The sequence below is a fragment of the Acartia tonsa genome, chromosome 12, assembly GCF_053477335.1.
Source record: "Acartia tonsa isolate MP-2025a chromosome 12, ASM5347733v1, whole genome shotgun sequence".
Lineage (NCBI taxonomy): Eukaryota > Metazoa > Arthropoda > Copepoda > Calanoida > Acartiidae > Acartia > Acartia tonsa.
This window is the reverse complement of record NC_137271.1, coordinates 32575371-32596745: the sequence shown is the minus strand read 5'-3', so window position 1 is coordinate 32596745 and position 21375 is coordinate 32575371. Positions and strand designations below refer to the sequence as shown.

At 30.5% G+C, this 21375-nt stretch overlaps 1 protein-coding gene across 1 annotated transcript in view; it reads left to right on the top strand.

Moving 5' to 3' along the window:
• The first annotated feature begins 9305 nt into the window (after positions 1-9305).
• The window catches only part of PAPLA1 (Phosphatidic Acid Phospholipase A1), a 256678-nt gene continuing 244608 nt past the window's right edge, over positions 9306-21375 (top strand). Inside the window, exon 1 of the mRNA XM_080178180.1 lies at positions 9306-9392. The gene's annotated coding sequence lies outside the window, so the exon portion shown is untranslated. The remainder of the gene's footprint in view (positions 9393-21375) is intronic.

Genomic DNA, 21375 nt, shown 5'->3' with positions numbered 1-21375 from the left:
TATATACTTCTCTATTAGGATACTTTGGTCAGGCGCTTTACGGATTCAAGGATGTGACAATGGAATATAGTGTATATCAATCTTACACCCAAAATCTATTGGTAGCTCGTATCTTTAAGGGGAAAAGGTTTTTAATCATATAAGCAAGTACAATATTCTAAAATAGAAGCTACGTCCCTAGAGGCGTCTTGGGGCAGGGGAGGGGGGGGGGGAGTAAGTTGAAAAAAAGAAAACAAAAATGTGAAATTGGGGATTTTTTTTGGCCAGGGGCGATTTCTCTGGGAATGGTGGTAGCATCCTCCCTGAAAGTTATAATTCTTCCCTGAACCTAAAAGCAACTTCACTCTAAAGTAGAACCTTATCGGTTGAGCGGTTAGCAATATCTTAAGCCACTGACAGATACACATCCTGTTACTTTAATATAAGGATTATATAATCAAGAAGGAAGAAGAAATAATAATCTTATGATTAAGTAAGAACAGCAAAAATAAATAAATTCAATGAATAAACTAAATTTAGAAATTTAGTAGCAATGTTGCAATGCTAAAAAAGTGTATTTTTTATGTTAAAAGTCTATTAAGGGTATTAATAACCATGATGAATACAAAAACTTATTTTTGCTCATATATATTAAAACAATAGTGTTTATGTACATTAGTAGGACAGCAATTTTTAAAAATTTTTATGGAAAATGTCATATAGTTGTTGTCGTCGACTATAAGGTAAGACAATGGCCGATAAATTTATGCACATTTCCAATGATTATACACAAAATTACCACTGTTGTAGATTAAAATTGTTATTAAAAGCTTTGGGGACTAGTGTAATAAACAGCCTATTGTCTCCTCCCTCCCTGATAAGGTATTTAACAAAGTTGGTCAGGACGATATCGACATGGAACTATTTCAAATGTATGTCGACCATATGAATAGTATCTAGGAGTCATATATACACAATAACACAGTAAAGTATTGTACAGTTTAGACAAATTTGGCAGTTGTTGTCAATAAATTTCCAAAGTAATATTTTCTATAAAATAATTATTTTTCAATGAGTAAGGAAGAAGAACTTAATTTTGTTTTCATACATACAGACATATTCTAGAACTTAGTTGTATAGTATCTGCGCTACTAATATAAGTGTTGGTGACGTTAAAGCGAAAATTATTCATGTTTTCTTGTACATTGAATAAATAATGTCGTGTCCCCCATTTATAAATAACCAGTGTGTCTTCCCTACTGTCAGGGAGGGAGGGGACTTTGGAGTGTAAATTACACCAGTCGGCTAAAAACTTTGGGTACTTTTATTAAATCTTAATTCGTTAGTCAAAAATTTTTGAATAAATAATTCTAATCGACAGAAGGGGTAATTTATTTATTTAGGATCCATATCAATTTATCATTCTTTGTCTTATTAATTAATAGCCAGGGATATAAACCATTCTGGGCTATAAGAGAGGTCAATGACTCTAATTGTCATATTAAGTTTCTCTGAAAATTGTGAAATTTAAAGTTGTAAATCAAATAATATTGCAATAATTTATTAAAAAATATAATCAAATAATTACAGTTGAAAAGTATTTTAGAAAACTTTTTTTATCATTTCTGTGGCACAATTTAGAATAATTTCCTTATATAAAACATTTTCAGTTGGAAACAGCTTACAGTGGCTAATAGAAATGACGTCATACAATACAAATGGCCAAAGATAGGCCAGTTGACATTTTATCATTGGCCAATATAAATGCATGCTGGCCGATCATTGGTCATTTGTATTGAATGACAAGAACTTTTAGCTGCTTCTTTCAGTGGCTGTATTTATGGACATAATTGTTTTCAGGGGTCCAAAGTTGATCTGGTGTGGCTGTGTGACCTCAGGGATCTAAAGGGATAAGACGATGGCCGATATATTGATGTACATACCCAATTATAAAACACCAAATTATCCCTTCTGTAGTGGTTGAAACGTTTGGACCTTAACTTAATAAACCAACCAATCAAAATTAGTTTAAAGTCCCCAAAATTGTTAAGTAAACGAATAAAAAAGTTTAATATAAAACTAGTGGGGACTAGTGTAATAAAGAACCTCATGTCCCCTCCCTCCCTGGTGTGACCTAATATTTATACATTCAGGAGACACAACAACAGTAATATTTTTACATTCGATATGTTCATCTCAGGGTTCTAAAGGGATAAGACAATGGCCAATAAATTGATGAACATCCATATTGATGACACACAACAATACCCCTTCTGTAGATTAAAATTATTAGATTAAAAACCAACTATTTAAACTTTAGTTGAAGTACCTAAAGTTGTTAAGCCAACGACTAAGAAAACGTTATTGTAAAACTTTGGGGACTAGTGTAATAAACAGCCCATTGCCCCCTCCCACATTATGTTCATCTTTAATGTTCATACTAAAATATAGCAAATATTTAATCTTATGTTTTATGCTATGGATGTTTTTTCTCTTTACATTAAAAACAAGGATGACAACATCCATAAAAGCGAATATCTGAAATGGAAGGACAAACGAACATTAACACTTGTTGAAGGTCAGAACTGAATAAACGGAATATTAATGCACATTTCTATACAAAATTATAAGTAAATTTGTTGCAAAACTGACTAAATACATGTTACTGTTTAATGACATACTGACGTTTTTAGGACTTGATTATAGAGATGCTTTGCTTAAAACACTTTAATACCTTGTTGTAATAGAAATCAGTATACCAAAAAATTAGATGAATCGGTAATATTAACATACAAAAATTTGTTGTAAAAAAAGTAAAAAATCAACATGTTTTAAATAGACGTACGGACATTCTGGTAATGAATAACGAGTTGCTACGCTTTTTAAATCGTACCTAACTACTACAGGAATCACCATACAAAGTTTGAATTTGATAGGACAATTCTAACATGCCAAAATTAACGAAAAAAGCTATCTGTCTCAGACGGACGGACGGACCTAACCTAATTATAGAAAAGCTTCGCTTTTAAAAAGAATAGAGGGGGCATGAGCTAAATGAACCCTACCAACAGGTCCCGACTTTCAATTGAGTCTTTGAATATTATTAAATAGCTTCGGAAAAGTAGCTACAGAGCAATAAATTATAAGATTAAATCTGGTTTTGTAATTAATATTATGATTTTTCATTTTACTATTCTTAGAAAATTCACTATTATACGATACGATGATTTTTAGGTATGGAGAAGCGGTTCTAATCCAGCGGATATTAATCGGTTTTGAAGCAATAAGGAAAAGAATAAATGCCAAAATTAATGATTAAGATAAAAAATAATATGTTGACTATTTTTTGTATGTTATGTACTCTTAATTACATATGACGTATGAAAAACATAATCATTAATATCTTTAATATATTTTTTTCTTCTAATTATTGCTTTGGATCAAATTAAGTCCAAATAGCTGTGTACTGTACAGCAAGATTTTGATAAGGCTTGGTTCACATTATCGGGAAAGCTTCGTAAATATAACGTTTAAGGCTATTTACATGGACATAACATAGCCCTTGAAAAAAATGTATATTTGTGTAGCTTTGACTTTAAAAAGACGTTTGATTTTTATCATTGTTTTTAAAAAATAAAATTACTTGGATCTTACACAAGATTATTAGTAATAAAGGGAAAATTGCAGCGGACAAAAATAAGATAGAACCCCTCCACCCTCTTTAATCCATCCCCAACCCTTATTACTGGGTGATCAAATTGACCAACTGACTGAGTTCCGTGTTAGTAAGCTAAATTGACGACAATATTTCATAATATCCACGTATTTCTACATCCCTTTTTTCCATTTTTTTACGGTTAAGTAACCCCTTGGATATAGACGTCCAAGGGGGGGGGGGGTAAAGTGGGGAGTACCCCCCCCCCCAAAAAAAAAGCTTGAACGCCCCTGCTATTGGACGTTCTAGTAGCTCTATTAATCTGTATTTTCTAATAATATTATTGTAAACGTTGTATTAATGCGTGGTAAGCAATAATGAAAATAATAGACAAAGACGACAACGACAACATCCATAAAAGCGTAGCTCAACAAAGCAGACAACCGGACATACGAACATTAACATAATTAACTGACCTTATTGTCATGGTTGTCGAGTTGCTTTGATTTCAAAATTATACCTATCTTATATAGGAATCCTTTTTTAATGTTTAAATCGATAATATAATCTTATTATACTTAAATTTATGATCATAGCCATCCGTCAAGGACAAAACAGCGTATACTGTCCAATGAAAAATGACGTCATAACAAACAATTGACCAATGGTAGACCAGTATACATTGTAATTGACCAATGGTAAATTGTATATTGGCCCATCATTGGTCATTTGTACTGCATGACGTCATTTTTATTGGATACTATACGCTGTTTCATCAGGAACGGAAAAACTGACGTTTGGTCCTACATGTAGAAAAGCTTCGCTGTATATAATAATAACATTGACTCAGTTATTTGTTATCACTTCCATTTTTCTGGCAATAAACACATAATAACAAGAATGATAACATCCTTAACGGCGGAGATTACCAAATGAGAATGTAAGACAAACGGGCATCACCAAAAACATTTAATACACAACATTATTTAGAAGTTTGAACAAAAATATGGACTTTGGTAGTAAGGATATACGGACCGACCTTAAATAAATAAATGGTTGGCTTTTAACAAGGACAACTATGCCTGTCCATTAGCCTGTCCCGGATTTGAAAAATTTTGTTAAAATTTTTGCCCCCAGCCATAATATAGTTGATTTATGCAAAATATTGACCCATGCAAAATATTTTTTTCTGTAATGCAAAAATTGCGATGGTACAAGCACTGCAAAGTTTTTAAAATTTGCAAAAAAGACCTGTTTTTAAAGCTCTCGTACCATCTCAATTTTAAAGATTTTTTTTACAAAATTTCAATTCTAGTGTGTCTATATAAACCTGAAATTTACCAAAAAAAATGGGGGCAGTCTCAATTCTAACATATAATGGAAGAAGGTGTAGCAAGTAATTTTCCAAAGTAAAAATTGCCAGATTTCATACATAAATAATGGGGTTGGGCTGGAATCGATAGATACAGATATCTGGCTGATTCATAATTCTGGATATCAAGTATTTGGGGTTATATTGACACACTAGAATTGAAATTTCGTAAAAATCTTTAAAATTGAGATGGTACAAACTTTTTAAAATCTGCAAAAAGACCGTTTTTAAAGCTTTTGTTTCATCTCAATTTTAAAGATTTTTATGAAATTTCAATTCTAGTGTGTCAATATAAACCTAAATACTTGATATCCAGAATTATAGATCAGCCGGATATCTGTATCCATCCAATCCGGCCTAACCCTATTATTTGTGTATTAAATCTGGCAATTTTTACTTTGAAAGATTACTTGCTACACCTTTGTCCTTCATATGTTAGAATTGAGACTGCCCCCATTTTTTTGGGTAAATTTCAGGTTTATTTTGACACACTAGAATTGAAATTTTTAAAAAATCTTTAAAATTGAGATGGTACAAGAGCTTTAAAAACAGGTCTTTTTGCAAATTAAAAAAATTTTGCAGTGCTTGTACCATCGCAATTTTTGCATTACAGAAAAAATATTTTGCATGGGTCATTATTTTGCATAAATCAACCATATTATGGCTGGGGGCAAAAATTTTAACAAAATTTTTCTAAAACGGGACAGGGTACTGTCCATATACAGCGCAGCTTATGAATATAGATATAGATTTGTTGAAAGCAGTAAACAGTAATAATAAAGTTTAAATGAAAATATAACAGTAATCTATTATACATTTAAATATAGAGGAGTGTACTTTATAAACCAAGGAAGTAATATTTAAATTGGAAGATAATTCTGTGTTTTTCACATACAATGACTTCTAGACACAGAGAGAGAGAGAGAGAGAGTACAATGGGCTGTTTATTACACTAGTCTCCAACGATTTATAAAAAAACGTTTTCTTATAGATATCAACTTTGGGGACTTTTAATGGATTTTAATTGGTTGGTTTATTAAGTTGATTGACCAAACGTTTCAACTATTATTTGTAATCTACAAAGAGGTAATTTTGTGTATTAACAGTGGGGATGTACATCAATTTATCGGCCATTGTTTTATTCCTTTATCCCTGCTTATAGAGAATCTGTGCTTTTTGTAACTACGATTATTGTCACAAACATTCATTGATTTCTTTATTCCAAACATTTTCTTTTTATCATACCCAACGTTTTTATGCGTCTGTATCTATATATTTTAACATCAATACAGTCAAAGCATTTTTTGGCAATGAAAACTATTCACAAAATCATTAGTTTAATCGAATCTATTAAAACTGATAGAAAGATACCTAATGAAAAATTAAGTATTATTCTTTTAGATCACTTTTACAAAGAATGTCCGTTTGTTTCTTTGTCAACATTTGAAATACGCTTTAGTTGATCATAGTATTTTTAAATTTTATTAAAAATTTCTGCTTTTTATAACAATAATAGATCTATATTATAGCTGTATATACAGACAACTTCCTCCCTTTCTTTTTCAAAGACCTCTTTAGTTTGCTTATAAATTATTTTCTGCTACTTGGCTGTGTTAATATAAGCGACACCATTGCTTGATTTTCAATGACCCAATAGAAAGGTTGCCCAAGGCGGTTGCGATGGGTAGATACAGTTATTTAACCCTTTCTCCCTCTAGTGTTTTACTCTAACATAACAATAACTCTATAACTATCAAATTACAATTTTATGTTATCACATTGTTATTGCTACATTATTTATGGATTTAATTTGTCTAGTTTAAGTAATATTTACGGTAAGACAGAAGCACCTCTATAGATACATAGAAACATGTATATTTACACAGTATACAATTTCTTATTCCCAATAATTGGACAATTATTCATGTCCGCAAAAAAGTATTTTTCTAGTAGCGCAACTGTTCTATAATTTAGGATTTATGGCGGCCATTTTATGGTTATACATTACAAGCAAGCATATATTACATACTAATTAACTCATCATCATAAAATTACAGTTTTACAAGATCTCATATTTTTGGCTGTATTAAAGTTTACTGTTCTTTTAATAGATAAGGCAATTGACGTTAAATTGGCCTTTTATAAAATAGGGGAAAAAAATTTCAATATTGTTTGTTTGTACCATCCAATCAAGGTTTATTAAGTCCTCAAGGTTTTATAACATAAAATGAAATAACACGTACAATTATAAGATTAAAACCACTTTTTTAGCTTTGAGGTGCCGAAGGCACGGGCTAAAAAACTGGTTTTTAATCTTATGATTGTACATTTTTAAATTCATAGAAAGCTGGATATAATATGATGCTAGACATAGTTTTTTCGTATGGATGAGAACCGGTTCCTATCCACCGGATTCGAATGAATACGAGAAAAGATTTTAATATTAAGACATAGTTGTTAAAATAAGATTAATTTTAGTTGCAATGGTTGAACACTAATAACTGTGCTTAAAATATTGTATACAATACATCTATTCTATTCTATACTATTTTAATATTAATAATATTATATCTTTAAAGCACATCTGATGTAAATCTACTTTATGTCTCTCGTCAAAATCATAAAATAAGAGTGACGAAAAGCCTAAATCACCAAAAGATATTTATAAAGCTTTCCTGAAGAAAAAAAAATTAGAAAATCAAAATCAAGTTTTAAAATTTTTAGGTTACTTTATTTGTATTTGAAAAGGTTTTTTTTCTTTTGTAAAAGTTTAATTATATACTTATGATGACAATTAACCAATCCCATAAAAATTCTTTTATCATATTCTGTAAGTTTTATTAATAAATTTACACAATGCACTGCAAATATAAATAGTTTCTGTTATGTTTTTGTGCTCCAACAAAAAATTGTTTGACAGGGTAAATATAATCCAGACAAATACCTGGCCCAAGTGCTGGAGACCCTTTTCGTCTGCTAGCAAATGGCTTTGTGTTCTTTTGTAAGGAATTGGCTATTAGCTGATCTTAAAGATCTTAGATATACAATCAGGACAATCTCCGCCCTTTGGGCAGAGTTAAATATAGCTTATGCCCCCTCTACTGTTACTTTAATGCTAAAATTATCGATAATTAAATTCAATTTGAACTAACCCTATTCATGCATGTACGTTGTATGTAAATTGTTTGAGGTTCTTGCCTATAAATGAATATTTATTCTTTTTAAAACAAAGAATTTGTATGTGTATAACAATAATGCTTTATGTAGGTTACTTCAATTTTATCATATTTTTTGGCGCATTTTGTAGAAGATCCAAAATGCATTAAACTAGTAAAACTATGTATTATAAATAGTATTAGTTAGAGTTGTCTTATATACTTACAAATTTTTAAGAGAGCTAAAATTCAAGAGCTCTAACTTGAACGATGTTAGACATTAGGAATAAAAATACAAAAGTATAAAAGAAAAAGTAGATAAATTCTTACCTATAACAGGTTTTGAGCTATTTTTAAATATATTTTTATCTGTTTTGCCAGAACGTCAAAGTCCATTGCAGTGCTAATCTATAAATGTGTAATGTTAAAGTTTTATGAAAAGTGTCCAAAACTTTATCACTAATGTTCATTTTTACCACGGATAAACGGATAATTTAATGAGCATGTAAATTGTTAAAGGTGAAAACCCAACATACATTCCCAGGACCTATGACCAGCTTCCCTGTAAAGGAGAGCTTAAATGATTCAGCTGTTAGTGAGATATTTTGGTACAAACCTCCTGACCAACATCCTCTTATTTTTATATAAAAAAAACAGCTGTTTTATGACTTAGGTGATGATTTTCCAATTCTATAACTAAAATTGTAAAGTCCATACGTCTATTTTAAGTCAACTTAATTTTGACCACTGCCTCTTTTACTCGTTATCAATTGTTTTCAATCTCCTATTTAACCTAAACTAACAGATATATAAAATCAAACTTGTATTTTGAAAAAATGTGAGTTAAGAGCAACTAAAGATTTAATGTAATCCTTTCTCCCTGGTTTCAAGTAACTTAGCACAAGTTGCATTGGGCTGCTCCGTGATTTATTATGGGTGTAACTACAAAATAACCAAATATAAAAAAGTTAAGTTTCAAATTTGAAAATAAAACAGGCAAAAACCCATCTTAAAGGTACAAGGATAATATAATAATTTGTAAAAAAAATATGTCTTTAAAAGTATAATCACCGCAATTGGTTTATCCCTCAATGCTACAATTACATATACTGATATGATATCAATTTAAAATGTTTAAAATTTCAGAAAATAATGACTTGACCGTATAAAATGTAGCGTTGTGCGCAAAGAGTCATTTTTCTCAGGAACCAATTTTCGGACATTCTCGAAGGTAAGATTTATTTGTTTATTAAAGCTTCATGGACCCTAAGGGATAAGATGATGGACCCTTTTTGTTCATTAAAACTATTGGCTAAAAAGTATGAACACTACTAGTTTGAAAACAACCAATCAAAATTCAATAAACGTATGCAAAGTTTTTGAGTCAACGAATAAGATAAAGTTGCTTAAAGTACTTTTAAAAATCGAAACTTTTCTATAATTAGGGTCGGTCCGTCCGTCCGTATGTCCGTCCGTAACGGATAGCTTTTTTTCGTAAATTTAGGCATGTTAAAATTGTCCTATCGATTTCAAACTTTGCATGGTGATTTCTGTAGAAGTTAGGTACGAGTTAGAAAGCGTAGCAACTCTATAATCATTACCAGAATGTCCGTACGTCCATTTTAAACATGTTGATTTCTTTTTACATTTTTAGCAACAAATTTGCATGTGATCTAATTATCCGAATGGTTTGATTTTTGGTATACTGATTCCTGGGACAACAAAGTACAATATTATAAGCGAAGCAACTCTATAATCAAGTCCTAAAAATGTAAGTATGTCCATAAACATTATCCTGTATCAAGCCGTTTTTCAACAAATTTACTTACAATTTTGCTTTGACTCTTTTACATTTACATTCTGATTATTCAGTTCTGACTTTATACAAGTGTTAATGTCTGCTTGTCCTACCGTTTCAGAGCTTTGCTTTTATGGATGTTGTCATCCTTGTTATAGCGGGAATAGGGTGATGTAAACTAATTTTAGCCCCTCATTTTACCCACAAAAAAACTTGATTTAACCCCCATAGACGTCCAAGTTTTTTTTTCGTTTGGGGGGGGGGGGGTAATCGCCTCATTACCCCCCCCCCTTGGACTCTATGTTAACCCCCTTATTAAGTCTTTTTACCCAACCACCTAAAATAAAAAGCTTGAACGTCCTTGAATCCTCTTTATAAGTATGTTTTAGCTTGTTATTTTATAGAGATATTTTTGTATGTGTTGTATATAATGTGTAATATAATCGTATACAAACACTTTATTAAAAGTGTATACAACAACAAGGAAGGGGGGTGAATTCACTTCCCCATATTTATCGATAGAGAAAGGGGACATTTTATAAAATTAAAACTATGAATGTCGCATTGTATTTTTATTGGTAAGTTTCAAACTAATGGTTCTAAAACCCTTTAACCAACAATTTCAATTTTCAGAAGGGTTAATTTTGTTTATTGTCAATAATCACTATTATCAATTATCAATTAATCGTCCAGTGTCTTATCCCTTAAGATAAAGTATCAACTACAAATTATTACAATAGCACAAACTATCCTATAATTAGTTTACTATCAATATTCACATAAATCATCTTATTTATGTGCTCACGTATCTTTTTGCGAAAATTAATTATTTGCTAGTTGGATTTTATACGGATTTAGAGGCGCACCAGCAAGGTATTGGAAGAGTATTAGAGTAAAACACTAGATGGAGAAAGGGTTAAATGACTGTATATCCCCATCGCAATCGTCTTGTGCAACCTTCCTATTGGGTCATCGAAAATCAACCAATGGTATCGCTTATATTAACACAGCTAAGTAGCAGGAAATTATTTAGAAGCAGACAAAAGAGGTCTTAGAAAAATGAAGGGAAGTAGTTGTCTGTATATACATCTATCACTAGCAGCTGCAGCGCTAGCTTCTGTAAAAACGCATAAGACTTGGATCTAGAAATTAATAACCAAAAACCATCTTAGGATCAATGTGAACTTACCTAAAATAAAACAACAAAAATAAAATAATAGTTATTTCTCGCATCGTATTATAAACGGCTTTCTGCGGATATAGAATTAGAAGATTAAAAGATTAAAACCAGTTTTTTTAGCCGGTGCCTTCGGCACCACGGGGCTAAAAAAACTAGTTTTATTCTTATAATTGTACATTTTTATATTTGCAGAAAGCTGGATATAATACGGTGCTAGACATAGTTTTTTCGTATGGATGAGAACCGGTTCCTATCCACCGGATTCGAATGAATACGAGAAAACCCTTAATACTTATTTAATATTTTAGTTTGAAGCAATTACTGGTTTTGTAAAATATAATGTCAATGTAAATATCAGATAAATTATCTTTTGAAACAACATATCCTTTTATTAAATGCAAGGATAAGACTATGGATGATAAATTGATATACATTCCCAATAATGATAAACTAAATTACCACTTCCGTAAATTAAAATTGTTGTTTTAAAAGTTTAGAACTAATTAATAAAATTTAAGTATTTGGGGCAACGAATAAAATAACAAGTTTATAAAACTTTGGGTACTAGACCGAAAATAATTGAAATTGTATGTCAATTTTATACCTCCATGTCTAACAAGAGTATTGTATTGTTTCGAATGTTATGAGTTTTTGATGTAAACTTATTCCGCCCCACTAGAAACAAACAATTAGAGTCAGAAAAAAACAATTATCTGTATACCTTATGTATGTATTGTATATTTATCTTTATTTGCAGTATAAAACATAACTTTTAAGCTCTATAATGCACTTTGTCTGTCGGTCAGTTTGACCGTAATTTTATAGGGAAAATGTAACTTTCTCTGCTGATATTTAAGATATACTGCTGATTGTTTGTGTAACAATTTTACTTACCAAAGGGCATCCAGTATTAAACTTACTTGGTACGTTGGTCTGTATGTGTGTCATGTTACAACAGACATAATATATTTATATCTTTATATAAGGTTTCGTGATTTTCTATATATTATCTATGACCACCAACCACATCTGATCAATACCTTAATTTGTCCGTTTGTCCATATATGACTGGGCTTCGTTTCTCATGTTGGATATTGCCATCCCTGTTTTTTTTAAATCTTCACAATGGTATTGCATTTCATTTTCGCAAAATGACACAATGGCAAATTTATTATGGGAAATGCTAGGTAATAATTTGTGCTGTTATAATAATTCGCTGTTCTAGCTATTTGATAAAATGATACATGTACATAAGCCATTAGAAAAATATCTTTAGAAATTACTTTTTTATTCCAATAAGTTTTCAATAAATTTGCAAAAAAAATTGTAAAAGTTAGGTAGGAGTAAAAAAGTAAAATTCTTGGGCCAGTTTCGCATAATTTAAATAAAAACTTAAATGCAACAAAACAAGGATGACATATCTACACAAGGGAAAGCTAAACATATAAGCCCCGTCTAACGTAAAGAAAATTATGTTTTAATTAACAGTTTTTAAGTCACAAATGTCAAATTATCACTTTAGTTTTTTGGGGGGAAGAATATTTTATCGTTTCAAACGAATTTGCTATTTTAGAAGCCTATAATGGTTGTTGCTAGCTCCTTCTTTTTTAAGGTACAGCTTCCAAAATAGATTCCAATAACTATAGAATGCTAAAATGAAATTAAGTTGGAAATATTGATGTACACCAACCATGAAAAGTACTTAAATAATAAATCATTTCGGTTACAAAAAAGTAATTACAATCTTTAAGCTAGTTTTATTTCAACATAATTTAAAATTTAAAATACTACTATATGTCTAATTATTACTGTTTTATACTTAAGAAATAAACATTATTATCAGTGTTGAACAATCTAAGTAATTCTATTACAGGTGCAAAGTAAAAAAGGGGTGATCCATCATTTCCCCTTAGATGTCATTTCTGTAAAATGTTGCAAATTCGCTAAAAACATAATAACAAATGAAATTAAAGGTATTTTTAGGGATAAGATAATGGACGAGAAATTGATAAACATGACACATTACAATCTTTCCCGATTTTGTATTACTTTTGCGGAACATGATTCCAGTTACGTCATATTTTTCTTTCCCGAAAAAGGGAAGGGGGGAAGAAAAAAAGAGATGGGAGAAATCTTTTGAAGAGATTTTCTTCCCCCCTTCCCTTTTTTTGGGAAAGAAAAATATGACGTAACTGGAATCATGTTCCGCAAAAGTAATACAAAATCGGGAAAGATTTTAATGTGTCGATAAACATACCCATCCAATTATGAAAAACAAAATTAATTGTTCTGTAGATAAAAAATATAAATAGAAGGGATTAAAAACTTCTTGTTTACACTAACCAATCAAATAACGTTTAAAAGAATGAAAGCGTTCATTAAAAAAATTTGGAACATTCCCATTTAGGAAAATAAAATTAATACTTCTCTAGATTAAAAAATTAGGTAGATGGGATTAAAGACTGCTAGTTTTTTACCAACCAATCAAGCTATGATAAAGGTATCCAAAGTTTTATCAAAATATTGGGAACCAGAATAATTCAGTGATTTCTCCAATTCTCAATTCTATAGCTTTTGGCAGAAAATGTTTTTTTTTGTGGATGGAATGACACACTCAAAAAATGCATCCTTTTCACTTTCTTCTGTAAGTAGATTTGAATATGGGCCAAGGTTATCCCAAACAAGCGCATCATTTAACAGGATATGAAATAATCCACTTGAATTATCCTAGTTATATAAAGTAGTTTTGTTTGTATGTTAAGATCTTGGCATAGTGATGTCATATGACAGTTTTTGGCTTTTTTTCTTATATCATGCAAATTTGGAAGGTTGAAAGCTGTTTCTCTGTCCCCTTCCTCCCTTTTCTAATACAGATGTACTATGATTGCAGCCGCCATTGAACTTTCAACCACCAATTGAAAATCTTTGTTATATTAGAGTATTTGACAAAGCGACGGGAGCTTCCAAAAAAATACTTTTTTAGTTGGGTTGCAATAATTAAGGTTGCTGACAGTTTTTAGAAGAGGTAATATACAGACATCAATGTATTGTTTATTGTCTTATCCCCAAAAATCTATGGCAAACTACACAAGAACAAAAACAAAATTTTCAAAGAAGGTGTATCAACTTTTTTTATAGCTAGCCGGTTCTTTTAGTAAGAAGTAGATGTAAAATTTTTCATAGAATTCAGATATGCAATCGGTTTTTATGTAGACCTCTTATTTTTTAAGTAATTTAAGTTTTTTTAAAAAATAATTAAGTCGGTTTTAAGGTACTAAAACGCAACAAAATAAAAGAAGAAAATGGCCAGTAAGAACAAAAATAGTAAGATCTTTAATTTGACACCTTACTTTTAAAATTCTGTTGAGTAATTATTGAAAAAATCTATTTTTTTAACCTCGGTTTAATAAAAACTTTAGACCTAAATATTTTCTCAAACAGACATAAAAAACATGGGTTCATATATACCTTTAGAATCAGAAAAATATTACGAATCCATTGTAAGCAAAATTGAAAAAAAGTAAAAAAATAAAAAAATTAAAAAATGGCCAATTATATTTTTTGTTCAGGCAACACTATCGTCTTCCCTTTTTTACCCCCTCTTAACCCCCTCTTTACCCCCTTCCCATTTTTATACTCAATTCAAGAATTAAGACGTTGCCTGTACAATATAATATGATATTTTCATATAATTCCTTTTATTGTAGTTTATATACTATATTGTAAACTTTTTTTTTCAATTTTGCTTACAATGGATTCGTAATATTTTTCTGATTCTAAAGGTATATATGAACCCATATTTTTTTACCTGTGAAATAATAAAAGTAAGTTCAAAGTTTTTATTCTCGTGGGTTTAAAAAATCGATTTTTTTCAATAATTACCTGACCGAATTGAAAAAGTAAGGTGTCAAATTAAAGATCTTACTATTTTTGTTCATAATGACCATTTTCTTTCTTTTTTTTTGTTGCATTTTAGTACCTTAAAATCGACTTAATTTTTTTTTTAAACTTAAATTACTTAAAAAATAAGAGGTCTACAAAAAAACCGATTGCATATCTGAATTCTATGAAAAATTTTACATCTACTACTTACTAAAAGAACCGGCTAGCTATAAAAAAAATAGTTGATACACCTTCTTTTAACCTTTTATAACACCTTGAAATTAAAGATAATTTTACCATTTATTGATAGAACTGCCTTTTGCATAGAATACCAACAGATTAGAATAACTACAGAGAGAGGTCAAATTTTTATTTTTTTATCCAATTACTTTTTCTAACATTACTAGATCTTTTGAAGAAAAAAATTTATAGTTATTGCCATCTTTGTAAAGTTTAAGACTAAACTTTTAACAAAGAAAAAAAACATAAAAAATTATTCATATTTCTACTTTTCGTGACAGAATTAATGCTGTTTTAAGAAACAGCGTAAAGTGTCATACGTCATACAATTAAATGACCAATGATAGGCCAGTGTATATTGTAATTGACTAATGTTATTCATACTGGCCTCTCATTGGTCATTTTATTGTTTGACGTTATATTTGGTGACACTTTACGCTATTTCCTGTTTGATTACAAACATAAAGACGAAGACCAAAATACATAAATTTTGTGTCACTTTTGATTCCTGTGACGTCATATAATGAGGAAGATGAGTGGAGAAGTGGGAAATAAAACCCCTAAAAAGAGATGGATAATATGACGTAAAAAATGGTGCAAAAGTTATGTATTTTGGTCTTCGTCAAAAATAAACTCTAAATCCAAAAAAAATATAAATAGATAATGTTTATGTCAAGTAAACAGAAAATTAATATATTCAAAACAAGGCAGGTATGGTCATTTACCTAAACTTACTTATTTTGTGACGAACAGACATAAGGACAACCCTAGATAAAGAGTAGCTGCGCTACTAATAGTTAAATAAATTATGCTTTTTCTGCTTTTCACAGTGACAGAAATTAATAAAGTTAATATTTTATTATATTGTCAGAAATATTTTACATAATATAGCAAAGATTTTTTTCAATTAATAACAGTAGATAACGCTTTGGATCCACAAAGACTCTAGCTACTTATAAAAGCGGGAAGTTTGTAAATATTTTACTCAATACACTAAATCATTACAATTTTCATGAGAAATACGCATTTTATAAGGCATACAAAACGCTCTAATTTTCATTCTATTTAACGTAATTTTGTAATTTTTTTTGCTGGTTATTTCATTTTACATATACTTTTATCATTTTATCAAAAAAAATTTATCTTTTTTCATCATTTTTTGGAGAAATTAATGCTTAAACTAAGGGTATCTTTAAACGCAAAATTGACGCACTTAGAATTAATAATGCGTATTGAGTACAAAGGGGGGATAATTTCAAGACATGCATGTTCCAAAGATATCTTTTTTTCCATAAAATTTTAATGTTTAGTCCACCGGAGATTACCCTGAAAATCATATATCAATTTAGGAAGATAATTTTTGTAGAATAGTTACTGAATTTACAACTTTATGTACTGTGAAAGTATAGTTAAGATCAAAGGCGTGCAAAAGGTTGGTATAGGGGTTGTTTACACCACCCTTGTAAAATTAAGGGGGATGGATACACCTCCCTAGGTGTCCACCCATGTCCACCCTCTTGACAAGAGCCTACACCCTCAGATACATCCCTCGATAAATTCCAAGGGGGTGTAAAGGAAATAAATTTACACCCCTTAAAATAAAGTGGGGATGGGGGTGTTTAAGGAGGGTGTATTTAAGCAAGTCACTGATTCAGATAATTCTATGCTATCTATTTTTAGGTAAATTAATTACCAGACTTTACTAAAAAAATCTTGCAATATTCTGTACAACTGTACTGTACAACTTTTAATTAGTAAATTGAGACATGAGGAAACTCTCATACATATGTAGGGGGGGGGGGGAGTTAATGCAACCATCCCATAATCAATTAATCCAAATTTTGTTATGAAAATTGGCATGTGTAATCCTTAGTAGGTCTATTTTTCAAAGTTTAACAAAAAGTTAAGCTTAGGGGGGGGGGGGTTAAGGCAACCATCACGTAATCAATGCACAAATGGCACCTAGAATTCGAGTTTCATTACAAAACTTGGCATGAGTAATCCTTGGTAGATCTTTTTTCCCAAAATGGAACAAAAAGTTGGAAAACTAATGGCTAATGGCTGTTTAGCCATTTTTGGGCTATTTTCAGGGCAAATCCAGGAATAATTACGTAGGAAATGGGTAATGGCTTATAAGGATATAAAAAATTGAACATTTCCATGGAATTAAACTTTTCTTAATTAACATTATAACTTTATGTCATGGACATATTACTAAAAACACTTTTTTAATTTCTAGATTTCGCTGTCATAACAGCTGAAAACTGCCAAAAAACATTAGATTTCATGAAAAAAATCAGCGACTTTACTATAAAAACAAAAAAGTTAGAAGGGGTATTTTGAATTTTCATGATTTTCAAATTTTGTTGAGCTATACCGGAAAACGGAAGTAAGCTAAACTGCCTGCTCCAGGGGGAAATGAAAGCCAGGGTAGTAGAGGGGGGATTCCTACTGAGAATGATGCAATTATGAAGCCGGAAACCGGTTTTGTTTCCATTTTTTGGAACCGGGTTTTAATGCCAGGTTCGGCACTAATGGGTTAAGCAAAAAAATGACCCATGCTAAATATTTTTTTCTGTGATGCAATAATTGTGACCTCACGAGCACTTCAAAGTTTTTGAAATCTGCAAAAAGAATGTTGTTTTAGTTCTTTTGTGTGATCTAAATTTTAAAGATTTTTACAAAATTTCAATTCTAGTATGTAAATATAAACCTGAAATTTACCAAAAAAATGGAGCAGTCTCAATTATAACATATGAAGGTGTAGCAAGAAATCTGCAAAGTCAAATTCCATTTTTGCAGTTTTTCTTACCTAACTTAAAAAAAAATTTTAATTTTGTTTTTCTTTTAGATGCAGTAACTACTGGACCAGGCAGTTACAAAATTTTAGCTCAATATATATCAATTTTGCTCACCTTCCAGCACCAAACCCCCCTTTATTGATAAGAAGACCATTAATTTTATTTGGGGTTTCCCTCAAAGTTTTTACACAGATAGTGTTCATATTTATAGTAAATTATGGCCTCAAATATTGCATTATTTATGTATGCAATTTTAAATTTTAGATAGGTTTTTAACAGTCTGTGTAACAGCCCCAGCTGCCAAATGGATGGACCCCCACTATTTATAGTAGTATTTTTGAGCTCAGTACCAATAAAAACCTACCCCTAGACATGTCACAAGCCCTGTATACTCTTCATACTCTTAGCCGCTCCCAGCCATTTTCAGCCAGTTCTAGCAGCTGGTACAAGAAATTTTAAAAATGGATATTTAAAGCAAAAATATGTTTCAAAAAGTTGATTCCTATGCAATTAATGATAGTTTCGCCCTGATTATAGCCCAAAAACGGCTAAATGACTGAGCCGCCAGCTGTTAGCCGTCACTTTTCCAACTTTTTGTTCCATTTTGGGAAAATAGATGTACCAAGGATTACTCATGCCAAGTTTTGTAACGAAATTCGAATTCTAAGTGCAATTTGTGCATTGATTACGAGATGGTTGCATTAAGCCCCCCCCCCCCTTAAACTTGAGTTAATTCCTTTAATGGTCTTGATAGATATATGTTTATAACTTTTAATATATTTTACAATAGTTTTTAAAGTTAATGTTGGGAGGGAGATATATCCCAATCCTCTTTTTATAAAAAAAATTTTAAAATGTAGTAAATTTCTTACCTAAAGTAGTTTTGGTAAAATCTTAATAAAATCACCCTTGATTTTAGTTAAAGGGGCTGTTAAAAGTCATAAGTGGGGTGTCAAAAAATTTAGTTGTTAATAAATTAATGGAATATAACCTGATATTATAAATTTGAAACATATTTTTGATGTACAAAGAGATTAAAAGAACATGTATTACACTTTTCTTCATAGAAGAAATTGAATCATTTTTTATTTGTTTTTTTTTCAACACAAGGTTATTTGTGTATCTCTTGGTTCAAGATACCACCATATTATTATTAGTTAAATCTAATTTTTTATAAATTAAGTGAATAAGTCTGTTAGACCAAGGAGGGTAGAAACTCAGCAGATAGACAGACAGACGGGCAAGAAGAATTATCATAGTTTTACTAAAATAGACAATTAATTAGATAAAATCCAATAGAGAACCTGTGAATGATCAGACAGACAGAGGGACAGACAGACAGACAGAGGAACAGGTAAATAGTAACAGACAGTCTTTGAGGCATTAACAAATTACAATTAGGCTATGCTAGATGATTCATTGAAATCCAAAAGAGAGGCAGTTAGACAGATAGACAGACATGTGGTGGGACAGACAGACAAAAGGACAGACAGACAGAGGGACAGACAGACAAATGGGTATTGCCTAAAACAGTTTGGCTGCTATATGAATCATTAAAACCCACTGTAGAAAAGAAATTTACATTAGTTTCTTATTTCAATACTCAACGCCCCCCCCCTCTCCAACTCAAAGGGGTATATTATTTCTTAAAATCAATAAGTGACTTTTCAGCTTAATAAAATTGAATGTACTTTTTATTTCATCAATTTATCTTATATAGAATGAAAGTTATAATCATTTTATTGTCTACAAGAAATATGCTTTGAGTAAAAATCAACATAATTGTCAGTAAAAACGTCATATTTATGCATATTTACACAGTAAATAAATTTTAAAATTGTATTTTATTGTAATGAATTACTTAAGGGGGTTGTATGAATTATCAAAAACCTAAAAAAAACCTAATTTAGTTAAATTAGTCCAAGTAATGATTGATTTAGTACAGTACGTATGAATAAGTTGTCAATTTCCTATCAGAGTCCTTGTGGATCTAAAAGGATAAGAAAACACATGAATAAGATAAAGGTTTAATATGAAAAATGTTGTCAAAAAAGGTAAAAAATCAGCTTGTTTTAAATGTCGTAGGGACTTTCTGGTAACATTTATAGAGTTTTCAACTGTTACAGGAATCATCAGGCAAAGTTCAAAGTCGATGGGACGATTCTAAATTAACAATATGTGATAACTGTTATGTACGGACGGATGGACTGACGGACAGACGGACGTTCAGACCGATCCTAATTATATATATCTATATTATCCAATTGAACATTGAGATGAAATAATTTGTTAGTGCACATATAAATAATGCCAATTACCATAGTATATCGATTAAAATCAAAGATATGCATAGTTTTATTCTTGTTAACTTTAAGTAAAAGAATCAAATAGATAGAACTTTGAACTATTCGTTGACACACAATTTTAAATAGTTTAAATGCCGACATATTATTGATTTGCTGTAGTTTTAGCTAATTTACCAGATTTCTACGTCGACATTATGTACATTATTAAAAGATTAATGTTAGAAATTTATATCTACCATATAATGATATTATAATAATTAAAGACCTAACATCTATTTTGATTATTGATATACCAACAGCACTGAAGTTTAACAAGGATTTTCGTGATGTCAGTTGTTGAAAGGTTGCAATTTTACTCTGATAGTTGTAAAATACTTCAGTACGACATTTGAGACGATTTCTTTTAATTGAAGCAAACAATCCAGCACAAAAAAAAGTCATTACTTTACATGTAACTATTTCAGGGGAGGGTACCACAACACGCCCTAAAAAATAACAACTTTAAAATGCCCTTATTCGACTAAAAAGAAATATTTTATTTTTTCTTTAAAATTACAATTAAAATTGGAGTCCCCCTTCTTCCTTCATATGCCTATGGAGGCCTCTAGGGGCGTAGCAACTAGTAAGATATAACTTCATAAAAAAATATAGTGTAGTACTTGCTCAAGTTCCCAGAAATTTCCTGAAGAGCCCCACTGTTGTAAATACTTTGATTAAAACTATTTACAAGTTTTGATTAAGGTGCTAGCTGCTACAACACACAAGAATATAGAGGAATAGGCATCTACCTAAAATTTTAAAATTGCTATTATTGTATTGTAGTCACAAGGGGATTATAAGAATAGTTTTAAATTAATTGTACCTGCTTACAGGCGAAGGCATTACCTTTAATATTAATGTCTTGTATCTGACATAGCAGCAGGAGACATCAGTTTAACATCTTTAGATATGACGTGGTATCAGTACTTTTGATAATCTCCTTTGATTTGATTGATGAATTAACTATT